General features: G+C 32.5%; 1 protein-coding gene across 1 annotated transcript in view; it reads left to right on the plus strand.

Moving 5' to 3' along the window:
- LOC126893339 (NAD-dependent protein deacylase-like) overlaps positions 1-13543 on the plus strand; it is a 102992-nt gene that overhangs the window by 19955 nt on the left and 69494 nt on the right. The window lies entirely within an intron of this gene.

Consider the following 13543-nt stretch of genomic DNA (forward strand, 5'->3'; position numbering starts at 1 on the left):
AATAATCTTGATTTTTATTGATCCTGTTGTACGGTGATGTTCCTAACACTGTAACTAATAACTTTTTGGTTGTATGCGCATATTTGCATTAATTTTAACGTTTGTCAACAAATACACAACCAAGTTAATGGTTGACATGTTTGAAAAATAATTGAAGTAACAAAGGCAGTCGATATAAAGTAGCTTGGACATACCAGAGGAGCAATTAAAGGGAACAAAAAAAGTAATAAATAAACCCGGGGGTGCGAGACTATATGTATATGTTATTTCGACAACAGTTTTCGATCTAGATAACGTGTGATCCACAATTATTGTCACCATAGGCGGCTCTGAACGACAGATAGCTATACAGTGCATGTCTATTCTTAATTCAGATATACTTTCCAGTTTACGTCAACTTTGCAGTGTACGTCAACTTAACAAGAAAAGTTAGGTTATGTAGAGATGGTGGTGGACATATACTGCATCTTGTTTGATTTTATTTATTTTTGTTACTTATAATTTTGTTAACTCTTTTAATTTTTGATTAAAGTTCTGTGTTAAAAGTTTTGACTGATTTTTTATGTTTTATGTTAATCAAAATTAATTGATAAACCAATGATATAAATTCAGATTAAAACAAGACATACATAATTTTTTGCACCGCTAGCTTTGATCCCAATAATTGTGGCACGTTATAATCATAAGTATTTCACATTTTTTTATTTGGAATTTACAAGGTCCCCGTTTTACAAAATCCTGCTCAATGTTTCGTTTTCGACTAAATACACACATGTATCTGTTTTTTGTTCAGGAGAGTGTCAAATAATTTCCATCAGCCATTCGTTGACGATGTCATAAGTTTTGTTTAATTCATACTCACTAGTTTCAAAGATGTTCCTTGTACAATAAAAAACGATCTACAAATTATATTGTTCGTGTTTTGAAGTTTAACACTGGCATCCATTGTATATAATAAAACATAATTGAATTCGGTTTTTAAAAGGTCATTTCGCCTTTAAAAGGCCTTCACCTGTTCAAATAAATTCGAAAGCTCAACAGCAACGTCAAGAGTGTTATTCACTTCTTGGGCCAAATAGTTGGTTGTCACTCCACGATTAGCCTTTTTTGTATTTCAGTCATCAGTCACGAATATATTTCGCATTTCTTATACATAAATATTAGTCCAGGGTCGCTTAATGAGCGGCCGTGGAGTAACGGCATAAACCCTGGCCTCATACGCCAGTAGACGTGGGTTCGAGCCCTGCCAAAGACAAACCATTTTCATTTCCAATAATGACACGAGCCGTCTCACCGTGCCTCGGAGAGCACGTAAAGCCGTCGGTCCCCCTGGGCTAGTGTACATCGGCACTAGTTACTTAAAACAGGGTTAAAGATGTAAATGGCGCCGGAACTATCCGAAAGGATCTCGCCGGCAAAAATGCCATACGATATTATTATTATAGTCCAGGGTAATAGGGATTTTCTCAGGACACTCAAAGATCCAGGTAGTTGACTACTTTTTTAGTTATTGTAGACCTATAGGAACAAAAACCTACCTGTTTCCTGTCTAGAGTGCGCGACCGTTTTTTAATTATTAACAATTTATTGCAAAAATCGCGATTTTTTCGATTTTTTGCACCTTATTCAAAAGATAAACAATTGACATAAAACTACAAAATTTAATTTTTTAGAACATTGAAAAACCTTCAAAATACCGATCTTTGGAAGTTAAAAAGTTAATTTGTTGCTTCGCAAATTGCAAAATAAATGAAAATCGATAGTTGTTAAAAACTTTTACTAAATTTAACTTAGAATTTTAGGGTTTCACCCAAAGTTGGTTATTTTGGTACTTAACAAACCCTCAAAATTCGAGACCGGTCCATTAATTAGTTTAAAAGTTATTCTATTTGTTTATCCCAGAGACACTTATTTTGCAATAACATAAGACAGAAAATAATGAACATTGGGCAATTATGAGTATGCCAAACGAAAGTAGAAGACTGATAGTATCAAATTGTATTAAAAAAAGATAAAAAAAATAATTAATATAATCAAAAATCCTAATGCCAAATTTTTGAAATTTTGTAGTTTATAAACATTTAGAATAACTTGACAAATATTGTCCGTAGGAACAATCTTTGAATATATTCGGAAAACTAGTATTTTAACACGAATTTTCAAATAAAAAAAATTTAGCCTGGGTTCATTAGGGACAAAGTTAGCTATTTGTTTTTTTAATTCACAGCTTTTGTTTATAATAATTAAGGAATTTCATTGATGCCATTTTAAATAATGGGATTTGTATTTTTTGTTAAAAAAACTTGCATAAACATTGTATCTTCACAGCACCCTCTACGATTTTTCAAAATTGTAGTTCAAACGGTTACTAAGGGGAACCTACGAATTCAACGAGTTAAAATACCGAAAAAGCAATTTCAAACTAATACAATTTTCTGTATCTCCGGATCAACTCAATGGATTTTTATCTTTCTTTTTTTAATTTGTATAATTTCTACTTACATTACAAATATGCAATTTGTTTATAAATTTATTAATTAATATACAGTCTAATTTGTTTAAACAATTCTTGAAAAAATATTTTTTTACAAAAATCTATTTTTTTAATTATACAGGGTGTCCAGAAACTCTACCGACAAACGATGACAAGAGATTCCTCAGATAATTTTAAGACAATTTAACCAAATTCACCCAGTCCGAAAATGCTTCCTAAGGGAGCTAGAGCTCTTTGAAAATGGCGTCTTGTAATTATTTTTTCTTAAATACCTCCAGAACGCTTCTAGTTAGAAAAACAGAAATTTGTACGCATATTTATCTTCCAGAGATAAATCGATTCCATCCATTGCGAATTTATAGTACCGGTCATAGGCGTCCGTTTTGGGTAGGGTAACGGTTATTTTATCGCATAACTTTTTTATCTTTACATTTTAAGCATCTTTCACTTTGGATTATTAAATTGTGAGGTATGCTGGTACTAAAAGGTACTCTTGATTTAAGTCGGTAGGACACACCGTTTTCTAGAAAAATCGATTTGAAAATTTTTCGTTTCTTGAATTTGAAAAAAAATTGAAACAAATTTTGAAAAAAAAACGAAAAAATTTGCATAAATCAATAGAATATTATAGTCATACTTTCATTTCAAATTAGTTCATTTTTCTGAGAAATTAATAGTTTACAATATTTGCATTTCATTCTATTTCGATTACGCCAGTCAATGCGCGAGATTAAGAACAAGATATTATCTCCAAATTCTATCCTACTGCATGGATTTTAATGAAATTTTGGGAGTAGCCCAATCTCCTAATTCAAAGTCTATCCTATATACTATGGCGCTTTTATCATGGGGGAAGTTCCCACCACTTCTCAGGGGTGAAATATTTTTATTTTCGAATTACATGGAGAAAAAGGAAGATTTTTAAGAAAATTTAAAAATTCATTCTATAATTTGATCACATTTTTTAAAAAAACCATTCATTTTAAACCCGTTTAACTTTTTGAAAGTAGAAATAACACTATATTAAAAGGTATTGAGAAGAAAAACAATGCATTTAAATTATGGTGGATGGGGAGTTAAATGTATATACTTTTCATTTTTCCTTAAAGTACATTAGTCATTATATTTTTTGCACCATATCTCGCTTAGTTTGTAAGTAACCGACATTTAACGGTGCTCGTTTTAAAGGCCTTTTCAAACACTACAAAAGGTGTTGGTAGCATTATACACCTAAAACCTACCGTTCCTCTGTTATTTCAAGTTGAATACACCAATTTGAGCATGCACCAAAAAACAAACTATTTTCACCTACCATATCTCTTTTTGTATTATAAATAGAACATTTACGAAGGAACGAATCTCTTTATTATTTATAATCTAAAAAATGTTTTATATAGAGTTTTTAGTTCGATGCATAGTTTTTAAGGTATTCACAAAAAATCCGTCCGAAAAGGTGTCATTTTTCAATGAAAATGGCCAATTTTCAACTACGCATAACTCAAAAAGTATTGAGTTCTCAAAAAAAAGTATAGACCAGTTTTTGCTTAGAAATAGGTTCTTCAGCCACTTCCGTGCTTATTTTGACCAACAAATTTTCCACCCCCTTGAAGAAGTGGGAACCGCCCCAAGATAAAAGCGCCATAGTATATAGGGTAGATTTTGTTTCTTGAGCTATTCCCTACTTACTGTGAAAATATCAAGTACATCAATGTAGTAGGATGGAATTCGGAGCCAAATACCCTCATTGACTGCTCTACAATAATGCTCTGCTATGAACGCGTGAGAGAGAACACACATAAGATTATAGCAAAATTTCTATTTACCGTAACTTTTCGAGTTTTTGAGCTACAGCAATAAATTTTATGTCATTGGAAAGGTAATTTTGCATTCTTTCAAAATGTGTTAAAATATACAGGGCGTATCAAAAAAATTAAGATTTTTTATTCATTTCCGGTTCAACCGGAAGCATGTTTTTGGTAAAATTTATTGTGATAATAGATAATAAAATACCATATATGTCTGCAAAATTTCAAATTTTAGTTTCTATTAAAAAGGAAGTTACGGGCACTCGAATATTTTTTTATAAAACTCCCCTCCTATGGGGAGTTAAGATATATATGACTAATGTCATTCAATTTACTGATAGGATATCAAAAATATATCAAAAAATAAAAAAATTCCTTGGAGCCATTTTTGAGAAAATCTAGTTCAAATTTATGTCAAAATTTGACCCCTTAAATATAGGCAACCCGTAACTTTTTCTGAAAAACGATAACATCTTTCTTATAGCCCCATCTTTAGGCTATATAACGACTTTTTCAAATTAAACTTATCTTCAAAAACTTTTTAGATAGATAGGGAAATGTGTCGGGGGGCGGTCGGCCATGTTGGCCGCCATTTTGAATTTGGAAATGTCAAATTCCGTACTTTTATTTACCTATCGATGAGCTTACTTTGAGTTGAATTTCATTTATTTCTGTCAAAATTAGCAAAAATGGGCCCTAAATAACCCCCCTATTTCGGCCCCCCTTTGAGAGATTTTTTTTAAAAGCTTAGTTTCTCGACAAAATTCTCTTAAACTTACTCATACCGAATTTCATCAAAATCGGTCCAGTAGTTTTTGCTGGGCGGTGGCGACATACGTACGTACGTACATACTTCCGACATGTTTTTTTTATTTGCTTTTTAGACTCAGGGGGACTCAAAACGTCGAAAAAAAGTGAAATCTGAAAAAATTTTTTTGCACGATCCTATAACTTTATCTATTATACTATACTACGTATATAGTACGATAAAGTAAAAACGGTGTATTTTACCAACTTGAAGCAAGAGGAACTTTTACTACTAGAATATATCATAATTTATTAATCTAGTGTCAAAAATGCTTAAAAATTAAAGACAAAAAAGTTATGCGATAAAATAACCGTTTACCTACCCAAAACCGACGCATATGACCGAAGCTAGAAATTCGTAATTAATGAAATCGATTCATCTCTGGAATATAATTGAACGTACAAGGTTTCGTTTTTCTAAATAGTTTTTTTTGAAATTTAAAAAACGAAAAATTTTCAAATCAATTTTTCTAGAAAACGGTGTATCCTATCGACTTAAAACAAGAGTACCTTTTAGTAGAAGAATAGCTCACAATTTAATAATCCAGAGTAAAAAATTCTTAAAAGTTAAAGACAAAAAAAGTATGAGATAAAGTAACCGTTGCCCTACCCAAAACGGACGCCTATGACCGGTACTAGAAATTTGCAATGGATGGAATCGATTTATCTCTGGAAGATAAAAACCAATTTTTGTTTTTCTAAATAGAAGCGTTCCGGAGGTATTTAAGAAAAACTAATTACCAAACGCCATCTTCAAAGAGCTCTCTCTAGCTCCCTTAGAAAGCATTTTCGGACTAAGTGAACTGGGTTAAATTGTCTTAAAATTATCTGAGGAATCTCCTGTATTCGTTTGTCTGTAGAGTTTCTGGACACCCTGTATTATCATTAATGATCATACAAAAAGTTAAAGTTCACTGTAATAAATAAATTAGTTTTATTAGATAATTATTTATTGATGATAATTTATTTATTAAAGTATACCTTAACTTGTTCTATTATTAATAATGATTAAAAACATGGATTTTTGGGAAAAATTATTTTTTCAAAAATTGTTTAAACAAATTAGATTGTTTATTAATTAGTAAGTGTCAAATTAGAAATAGACAAATTACATATTTTTAATGTTCAGAAAAATTACATACAAATTAAAAAAAGAAAGATAAAAATACATTCAGTAGATCCCGAGATATAGAAAATTATAATAGTTTTAAGTTGCCTTTTTTAGTTTTTGAACTCGTGGATTTGTCGGCTCCCAGCTCCCTCTTCACTCACCACGACCACTCACGAACTGAACAACATTTTTAAAAATTCGTGTAAAATACCAACTTTTCGAATATGTAAAATTATTTTTTCTACGGACAATATTTTTAAAGGTGTTCTAAATGTTAATAAACCACAAAATTTCAAAAATTTGGCATTAGTATGTTTGACTATATTAGATAATTTTATCTTTTTTTAGTACATTTTGATAGTATCACTTTTCTACTTTCATTTAACATACGCAGAATTGCCCTATATTCATTATTTTCTGTCTTATGTTATTGCAAAGTCTCTGGGATAAACAAATCGAATAACTTTTGAACTAATTAATGGATCGGTCTCAAATTTTGAGGGTTTGTTAAGTACCCCAATACACAACTTTGGGTGAAACACTAAAGTTTTAAAGTAGTTTTAGTAAAAGTTATTAACAAATAACGATTTTCACTTATTTTGCAGTTTGCGTAGCAACAAATTAACTTCTTAACTTTCAAAAATCGGCATTTTTAAGGTTTTCAATGTTCTAAAAAATTAAATTTTGTAGTTTTATGTCAATTGTTTACCTTTTGAATGGGGTGCAAAAAATCGAAAATTAAATTGTTATTAATTAAAAAACGGACGCGAACTTTAGGCAGGAAACAGGTAGGTTTTCTTTCTATAGGTCTACAATACCTAAAAAAGTAGTCAGCTACCTGGATCTTTTGAGTGTCCCGAACATGGTCTATTTCCAGCTTATTACCCTGGAGTATATATTAATATTAACAGTTGACATATTTTAAAGGGACTGGATCAAACAAAACTTTGCCGAAAAAATGTTTTTTTTATGATTAGGTAGGTAGGTATATTCATTGCAAACAAGGATGGTGACAAAACAAAAAATTAGGGCAGGTAACTTATTAAATGAAAATGAACTTTGGTATTAGAAGCAAATATTTATTATAAGATCATAAACATATGGTAATTTTAATCATTGACTAAAAAATACATGTACAACAATAAATAGTCTTGGCTTTTGCCAAAAATTTGGCATTACTTAACGTATATTGTAAATGTTGCTTCGTTTAGACTCAACATATTTGATACAATTTAAATGAAACAAGACGTTAATTAGCTTTAAACATTATACAGAAATGTTTTTCTTTAAAGATATCAGTGTATACATTATAATTCAAGAAGCTGTAAAGTTTGAAAAATATCTAAAATTTAAATACATGTACTTCCTAACTTTGACAGTTGATAGCAGCCATATTGTTGAAACTATCTATGAAATCATCAAATATCTATCTTATTGGCTGTAATGTATTCAGTCTTTTTGCCAAATCATCATAAATGAACATAGCATACAGCAGCATCTGGAAAACAAAGTAAGTTATCAATCGAAGTAGCACAGAAAACGACAATAAATATCGTTCCCATACCACCAGATTGACAACAGGTATATATATATATATATATATATATATTATATACCATTCGAAAGAGGTTTCATGGTATATAATGTATATACTATACACAACACAATTCTAACACTCACCCACACAGACCCGCGTGAAGCACATAGAAATAATGCAGAAACATACAGAATCATCAGAATTTGATAAACCATTGGGCAGGGGTGGCCAAACTCCTTGAGAGTCTGAGCCATTTTTCAAAATTTGAAATTTTTCCCGAGCCGCAATTAAACAATTCTTTAAAAAGTGTAAAAAAGGTATTAAATTTTTCTCTCAGAGTTTGGATTGCACGAATTTTAAAGTGACATAAAATGTTTCGCATAGTTGTTTCAAATATGCAAATAATTCTACAAGCAGTTTTTACTAGTTCAGGATACATACTTTGATTCTTCATCATCCTTCACCCACCTCTCAAAAAACACTGTCTTTAACACCTCTATCTTCCTCTGATCTTATCACATGACCTGCACATTTTATCTTAGCTTTTTTATATATCTGAATCTGACGATGTTTTCAGTACCATACAGTCACCAATTCAGCTTTGCTGCGCCTTCTCCGCTCACATGTCAATTCTCTTTCAGGGCCAAATATCATTCTGAGAACTTTTCTTTCGCGTACGATGTGGAGTCCATGTTTCACTTCCATATGTAACAATTGGACGATCAATAGACATGTACAGTCTTAATTTATCAGCTTAGATCTTAAAAATCTTTCTCTTTCCCACGCAGATATCCTTGCTGAGACCTCTTTTTATATGTGGTCATCATCTGTGATTACTGCCCCTAGATATTTAAACTCTTACTACTTCGAAGTTGTGGTCATTAGTTATGTCTTCTATTCGTTTATTCGAAGCCCCAGACTAGAGACTACCCGTTTCTTCCTCGAGTTGTGAAAACACCTCTCCCACGTCTCTTGTAGAATGAGCGACTGCACCTACATCATCAGCAAAGGCCAACAATAGTTTTGATCCTCGATTCGCAAGGCGCGGATTCGCCCTGTCAGCTCAGATGATACTTTACTTATATTCTAAGGCCAAATTGAATAGCAACGGTGATAAGGGGTTTCCTTGTCTAATTCATGATGTTACACTAGTCTTTTATATTTGTTGTCAGTAATTTAAGACATTTTGAAACACAAAATTAAAAGTAATTCAGGTAGATTTATTGAGAGCCACAAACTATCCTTCAAAGAGCCACATGTGGCTCGCGAGCCACAGTTTGGCCACCCCTGCCATAGGGCATAAAACATCCACCCTTAGATCTTTTCAGCCAAACCATGGCTATTGCCTTTAACACCATGGCCAAGTATGTCAACCTCAATGTTCTGATAATACATAACCTCTTCAACAACTTGGCGGTTATACACTCTTTAAACACAATTTTCTTAACCCGGGAGCAGTCGCGCTCACTTGTCACGTAAGCAGTCGCGCGTAGAGAAAATAGCTCACAATAGGAATTTAAATACGAATTTAAAACAAATTTCTATTTTATAATATTTTTATTTACTTGTTATGTTAAAAACATCTACTTCTAACAATTTTAAAGCTAATCCAGTGATTCTCAACCTGTGGGGCGCGCCCCCCTAGGTGGGCGCGCTTTTAGTAATGGGGGGCGTGACTATATAAAAAAACACCAACATTGACTAATTTACTAAAAGCAAAGCAAAACAAAATTCTGACAAAATAAAATACCCATGAACACTGACAAGAATTTGAATCGAGTGTTGAAGTGTTGAATTTTTTGTCAAAATGCTTAAGGTACATTTTTATTGCATATTATATATATTGTTATTGTACGAGGGGGCCGCGGTGAAAATACTTATGGAAAATTGGGTCCCAAATGGTAAAAGGATGAGAAACACTGAGCTAATCAGTTCTCACCAAAGCCATAAATTTCATAAAAAAATACAAAAATAAAAAAAATTCCCACGCATTATTACAATCTTATGAGTGGAAAGTTATGTTGCAAAACGGTTCATCAAGTTATCACGGAAAAGGATAAAATGTTAGATTTTTTCTAACGGCGCGACTGCTCCCGGGTTAATAATATTTTTTTAAAACGATTTCCGAAATGGAAATCGAAATGTCAAATCTTGTTACGTAAAAATGTACTTGTTATTACAATCAAGTATGGCTAATCCCATATAAACACAATATTTAATTAAGCCTGTATATAAAAATGATTCCAAAATTATTTAAAATGGTCATTTTGACAACATTTTTTGACCTATTTTTGAAAGTTGTTTAACACATACCAAACTATATTTTTCAAACGTTACAGGTCTATAGAAATATATAGTCTCACATCTTTATAATAACGCCGCATATATACATATATCTATTAAAACTATTAAGTATCTATTGCATGTACCACCTGACTTGTTTATTCTTTTATATTTATATAAACGCAACCAATGTACTATTCTTAAACAAAACCTATTTAAAACAATGGAATAAAATATTTTGTGCGCATAAAGTAGGCAAGAAGTGGCTCCAGAATTATTTGGCCTTCAATGTAGAGACTAAACTGGCCTACAACTATACTAAATTTACAATCAAGATGCAGTAGAAATAAACAAACCAAGACACGTTAAATACTACTAGGAGCACTCCCGAATCATAATTTACAACGTATATGTTACGGTAAGTATGATTAATTGGAAATTATTAATAATCACCGGTTACTATTAATACAAACCGAATAGCTAGGTAAAAGTAATAAATATGCCAGAATTAATCACATCGACCGGTAATTATTAATAAATCCAGGACTAGAACGGTAAATGTGATAAATTGCAATACCGTTAAGTCCGTAGAAGCTTGCGTAGTGTAGGGAGGTTTATTAGTCACTGACATACCAAAGTTAAATACGGCGCATACAACAGTGTTAGGTTGCATACAACAGTGTTAGTGGTGTGTCAATCTGTAGTCGGAAGCGGCCACTGTGTTATACACTATTTTTTAATGTATTAAATACATAAGGCTAAAGTAGGATTAAAAACATCCTTAGCTCCTGGTACTTTATCCGAATTCAGAAGAAGATTAAGAAGCGACAATAGCAGATCATTTTGATGACGCTGATGATGGAGCAAAGCACCCTGGTGATATGGAACTCAACAGTTCAACCGAGGATTCCCAGTTAGCGAATATTGAAAATACAGGTAACACTAACAGTCCAATCGAACATAATGCGTGTGCGATAATTGCTGTCGATGAGGAAGACAATGCCAGTATTGACGTTAAAAATGAGGGAAACGAAGAAGATGGCACTACAATTGACAAAACTACAAAAGAAAATTGAGAAGACTCGGCATCTTGCTAAACAGTCACTTATAAAACAATCTGACAGAATGTTAAAGCATTCTAATAATAGATTCTAGAATGTAAAAGCTATACAAGCTAGGCAATAAGCATGGTATTTTAAACCAACTTCATGCAAGAAACGAATTTACCACCTGCAAGGAAACTTATTTCAGTCAATGAAGCCTCTTAGTCCAGAAAGCCACTGCGCATCCGCTAGGAAAAATATTCTAATTCGGATTTTTTGCACAATCTTACTCAAAAAGGACTCCTTTTAACAAATTTCCGTGTTGCCAGGACCAAAAGGTGGTCAAAAATTTTTTAAACGTTTTTTTTTTGTTTTTTTCCTAAAATTATTTTTATTGCATGGAAAAAAGTTTTTTTTAGGTTTTTTGGATCATTCCAAACAGAAAAGGTCTTTAGTGACTTTTTTCTAAAATTGATAGTTTTTGACATATAAGCGATTAAAAATTGAAAAATTGCGAAATCGGCCATTTTTAACCCTCAAAGACTATGTGAAAAACTGAAAATTTGAATGTTGCCAAGGTAGGTAGATATTCTTTAAACATCGATTGATGAAATCCCGAAGAGTTTTTTGCAATACAATATTCAAAACTTCTTTGTTTTTTAATTCCGAATCAAGCGTGCGCGACACTATTTTCCACCGACAGTATGGTGCAAATGAAAGGAATAAATTCGTTATTTCGAAAATCGGCGACTTTAAGGAAAAATCCCGAAACAGGTCGACTTTTATTTTTAAGTTATGATATTGTGGCATATATGGTATACTAGTGACGTCATCCGTCTGGGCGTGATGACGTAATCGATGATTTTTTTAAATGAGAATAGAGGTCGTGTGGTAGCTCGTTTGAAGGGTTCTTCAATTCTCCATCAAGTAATGTAAACATTTACATAATTTTTTATACAGGGTGTCCTTCTACTTCTTTTTTTGTCAAATAATTTAATTTAATAAAAATTTTTTGGACACCCTGTATAAATAATTATGTAAATGTTTATATTACTGAATAGAGAATTGAAGAACCTTTCAAATGAGCTAGCACACGACCCCTATTCTCATTTAAAAAAATCATCGATTACGCCATCACGTCCAGATGGATGACGTCACTAGTATACCATATATGCCACAATATCATAACTTAAAAATAAAAATCGACCTGTTTCGGGATTTTTCCTAAAAGTCGCCGGTTTACGAAATAACGAATTTATGCCTTTCATTTGCACCATACTGTCGGTGGAAAATAGTGTCGTGCACGCTTGATTAGCAATTAAAAAACAAAGGAGTTTTAAATATTATATTGCAAAAAACTCTTCGGGATTTCATCAATCGATGTTTAAAGAATATCTACCTACCTTGGCAACATTCAAATTTTCAGCTTTTCACATAGTTTTTGAGGGTTAAAAATGGCCGATTTCGCAATTTTTCAATTTTTAATCGCTTATATGTCAAAAACTATCATTTTTAGAGAAAAGTCACTAAAGACCTTTTCTCTTTGGAATGATCCAAAAAACATAAAAAAACTTTTTTCCGTGCAATAAAAATAAACTTTAGGAAAAAAACAAAAAAAAACGTTTAAAAAATTTTTGACCACTTTTTGGTCCTGGCAACATGCAAATTTGTTAAAAGGAGTCCTTTTTGAGTAAGATTGTGCAAAGAATCCGAATTAGAATATTTTTCCTAGCGGATGCGCAGTGGCTTTCTGGACTATCTGATACTGAATTAATTCTCAGTGAATGTGTTCGTAACGATTCGAATTTAGGCAGTCAAGGATTCCGCCACTGCAATTGTAGTGTCCAATGCAATTAAAAATGCTGCAAACGCAAACAATTAAGCGTTTTTTGTAATTCTAAGGCTACGGCTCCACGGGCGAGAAATTGACGCTAGCAGTAGCGGTAAAATTAAGGCAGCAGCACAGCTGTAAAATCTTGGCTCCACGAGACGACAATTTACAACATGCATAGCGCCGCATCTTGGTTTGTAGTGGCTCCATGCAGAGTCGGCGATAACGGGCCTGCGATGGTCGATTGATGCACTGCAGGCGGGCGCTCCTATTTGAGGGGCTCCAAAATGAGCTTTTTTCTGTATACATTTAAACAAAATATTGTACTAATTAAAAAAACCGAAGGGCGTCTATGCTAATTTTGCAGACGGGACTTCATATCACCCATTTTCATAGGTCCACTGACATCTTCTACGGTCTTTCGCTTCAATGAGTTACTTAACATTTGACGATTGAGCACATCTTCGTTTAATTCACAATGATTGTGGTCATCCATAATTTCCGTCACTACGTTGTCCCCTTGGGTTTTTAAAATTGCTTTACATTTTTCTTTCGTCTGCGCAAAACAAATTCAACGCTTGTCATCATGCCGTCATTTTTTAAAGATTTGTGAAAACGATATTTGAAGCCAT

Source organism: Diabrotica virgifera, chromosome 10 (genome assembly GCF_917563875.1).
Source record: "Diabrotica virgifera virgifera chromosome 10, PGI_DIABVI_V3a".
In the NCBI taxonomy this organism is placed as follows: Eukaryota; Metazoa; Arthropoda; class Insecta; order Coleoptera; family Chrysomelidae; genus Diabrotica; species Diabrotica virgifera.